The following is a 3,717-nucleotide window of genomic DNA, read 5'->3' on the forward strand; positions in this document are numbered from 1 at the left end:
CAGGGAACTAGCCCCAGTTTGGTCTTTCTGGCTCCAAAGCCTACTGTCTTTTTAGTATACAATGACAAGTAATTTTCTTTTTCTGAGTCTCAGTTTTGTTTTATTTTAATCTGAAAAATAAGGTGATTGGGCTGAACCTTAAAAACCTCCTTTGAACTCGGATACCCTGTGATCCAGTGATTGAGTGTCAGTCTTAAACTTAAGGAGATTACAGTTTGGTTTTAGTTCAGCCCAAACGATACACATATTTATAAAATAAAATTGAATGGCATTGGGTGGGAGGTGGTATGAAATTGAAAGTCTGGTCTTAATCTGGGGAAGCTTCCCACCTAAAAGGTTTTCATCTGGTGCAGTCAGGAGGAGACAAGCTGTGAGGTGGCAGACGGGAGGAGGTAGGGTCTCAGGGAAAACACTGTTGGGGAGAGTCCATTCTGACACAGACTCCGGATCAGGGCACACGTGCTGAGGAAAGAGAAAATGGGCCCCAAACTCCGTATTCTTCTCCCCATGGGAATTCAATAAACATTATTGACTGAATGATTGACTGAGGTGAACTGAACTGCAGAATTGCTTTGAAGCTCACAGTTACAAGCTGTAATTGGAAAACTGTCAAGAGATTCAAATTCGTGGAAAACCATGAAAGATTAAGTTTCCTTGTTTCAGAGCTTGCCAAAATATAAATTTCCTTTCTGCTGTTCATTTCCGCTGCCTTCTAATTCATTTTTTAAAACGTTTCCATCAAGGAGAATTCTGTTTTGCAACTATGCATAATTAATGTTGAACATCTTTCATCTCAGAATCTGTAAACTGTTAGTAAATGTTGACCATGTAACTTTTCTAGTATCCTAAAGGGAAAAAGGCACTGGTTGTAAATACTGCTTTATTTTTTGTCTGTACAAACTAGGACACTATTAAGAAAAGAATCCATAGGATCACCAACTACAACACAGCCATGAAGCTATGTGCCAGGCATCTTTTTCTAGGCACTTGACATATATTTACCATTGACCCTGAAAGCAATCTTCCTTGATACACGAAATTTTAGGAGAGACTGATTCAGAACTATGCCCAAGGTCACCAAACACAGCTCTGTTTGACCCCAAATCCCAGACTCTTTCCACTCTGGCACCTTATAAAAGTCATGTACAGACCAACAGGTACCTTTAGACTAGTCCTTTATAGTACCACTTGAAATGTTTAAATGGACCTCTTTTTTAACAAATAAGAGCAATTCTTGGGCTTAAGGATGAAAGGGGTGGGTTCCTCCTAAACTTACTAATTATCATCTTGGAATATGGAAGAGCTTGCGTTAGTGGGATGATACATAGGTATTGTAAGGTTTGTTTGTTTAAGGAGTGGGGTGTAATTCTAGTTCCCTAGTTCTGAGGAAGGAAGACAGGAATCAGAATAGAGCAATAGGACTGGAAAGAGAAATATGAGTTGTCCACCAGGGATTGGTCCCAAAGAAATCTCCTGTCCCTTTCATCATTAAATGAAGAGGGAGAACTAAATGACTTTCAACCAAATAATCTTTCTGTTCCAAATTTCTCTGAATCTGTTTTGACAAAAGAGGAAAGTACAAGGACCTGTGGCAAAGGAGTACCTACAGTGCTTGCTTTGGCAGCATGTGCTGGAATTGGAGTGATACAGAGAAGAGTAGCGTGGCCCCTGTGCAAAGATGACACGCAAATGTGTGAAAAGTTCCATATTTAAAAAAAAAAAAGAGTATCCACAAGGACTAAATTTCTCTAGAGTTAACTCTAAGAGAAGTTACACAGAAGAGCACAACTTGAGATTCCAGCCTGTAGAATCGATGGAATTGTGGTCGCATCTCCGCAGACCTGTCTAAGTCAGAATTTTCCCTGTTGTATGCTTGGCAAATACTGTATGTTGGTATATTGGCCCACTCGATACCACCATAGCTTCTTCTCCCCTGCTTTCTTTGACTACAGACTTGAAAAGCACCTTCCATTGAAGGTAAGGGTGGCCCTGAGATCCTGTGATAAGTTCTTTCTAATGAGATAGAAGAGGAATTCCAAGGGGAGGACTTGCCTTCACAGGTAAAAGGGTGAAATCTTTGATCTTGCCTTTTCCCCTTCCTACTTCTTCCTGCCAGGAATTCAAATTCAATGCTACTTAATCAGCAGCATCTTGTAACCATGATTAAGAGAACTTCTCAGGAAGGATGGAAGAGCAGAAAAGTAAAAAGTCCCTTAATGACATTTGGCATGAGTCTTTCTCCAGGCTGCTTGTTATGTAAGAAAAGTAAGCTCTTTACTTAGTTCAGTCACTGCTTGTGGGGTTTTCTTTTACTTGTAGCCAAAAACAAACCTAACTAATAATATGTGCTTCTCTGAGATGATTACTCCTATCTGCTTATAATCTTACAAACATGCTTTAGTGTTCTCATACAGATTAATAACTGGCTTACAAAGGCAGCACAGTGTGTAGAAACTGAACTTTTCTAGATATATTCCATCTCTTTCATAGATTTGCAATGACATGGGGCAGGCAATACTAAAATCAAATCCTTCTGCATTTAAACTTATATGCCTATGAGCACATAAATGTGTACATATAGTATATTAGATTATCATTTGATAAATGTTTTTAATTAATATAATTCATTCATGATTTGACTTTTTGAGAAAACCCAGTGAATGGTGACTCCTGCAGTCAAAATACTAGTCTGCTCTTTTCAAAGGAACTAGAAATATAAATAATAAGAAATTAACAGGTTAGATTTGTCAGTTAACTCATCTTCAGTGAAGGAACAAGAGGCCTTAGAAATCACAGTAATGCGTTTGCTTCACCATAGAGAAGAAAAATTATAGAAGCATGGGCAAGTTAGGCAGAGAAAAAGCTAAGAAAACAGAAAAGTAAGCTGCATCCTGTAAGGAAATTAGGCCAGGAGATGGAGAACAATCCTCTTGATCTACCAATTTAAATTCAACTGCAATTCATTATGTATCTTCACACTGTTTGAGTCTGTGGTTCTTTGTGAAAGTTGCTCTCTTGTTCTTAAAGACAAAATATAAGGAGCAAACTCCAGGAATAAAACAGTAGTAAACAGATGAGATCGGCCCATGTGCTCAGGACTATACTCCAAGCTGGAAGCTTTCAAAATCAAAACAAAGGTGTGAGCTAAGAAATATTCCTTGGTAAATGTCACCAACCTGACCATTTCCACAGACATTCAAAACTCCTCAGCTATAAAAATGTCATAGACAGGTTGGGTATTTGGAGACATCATCTAAGATAGCCTCACTCAACAGGCATGATTTGGATCAATAACATTCCAAAAATAATCTCTCCAAAAGCAATCAAATGGCTTCATAGTGTTTAAAATATTTTGTTAGGCATTTACTCTTGCCATTAAAATAGTAAGTCTTTTGTTCAAAGTAAAAAACAGCCATTATTTTATTTTGTTCATGTTCTCGTGATTAATACATTGTCCTCTTTCTATGAGATCACTAATAAACTTTGTAAGTTCTTTTTTGTAAATTCTTGAATGAAGATAAACATTCAGCAAAAACAGAAATTTCAAATTTCTTGAGATTTACATGGATTTCTCCCACCCCATTCTTTCCTACACAACTCCTCGTTTTTCTTGTGTTTTTAAGCCCAAGATAAGAAGGATTTTTTTTTTTTTTTCAAATTCCAAAATTTAGTTAGGAATCCTCACCTATTATATAACAATTAGATATCATTTTAGAA

General features: G+C 37.3%; 1 non-coding gene across 1 annotated transcript; it reads left to right on the forward strand.

The window, feature by feature from the left end:
• Positions 1-1,610: 1,610 nt before the first annotated feature.
• LOC119508645 lies at positions 1,611-1,713 on the forward strand. The gene has a single exon (XR_005211544.1). It is a non-coding gene; the product is annotated as a U6 spliceosomal RNA (small nuclear RNA).
• The last annotated feature ends 2,004 nt before the right edge of the window (positions 1,714-3,717 follow it).

This window comes from Choloepus didactylus, chromosome 13 (genome assembly GCF_015220235.1).
Source record: "Choloepus didactylus isolate mChoDid1 chromosome 13, mChoDid1.pri, whole genome shotgun sequence".
Taxonomy (NCBI): Eukaryota; Metazoa; Chordata; class Mammalia; order Pilosa; family Megalonychidae; genus Choloepus; species Choloepus didactylus.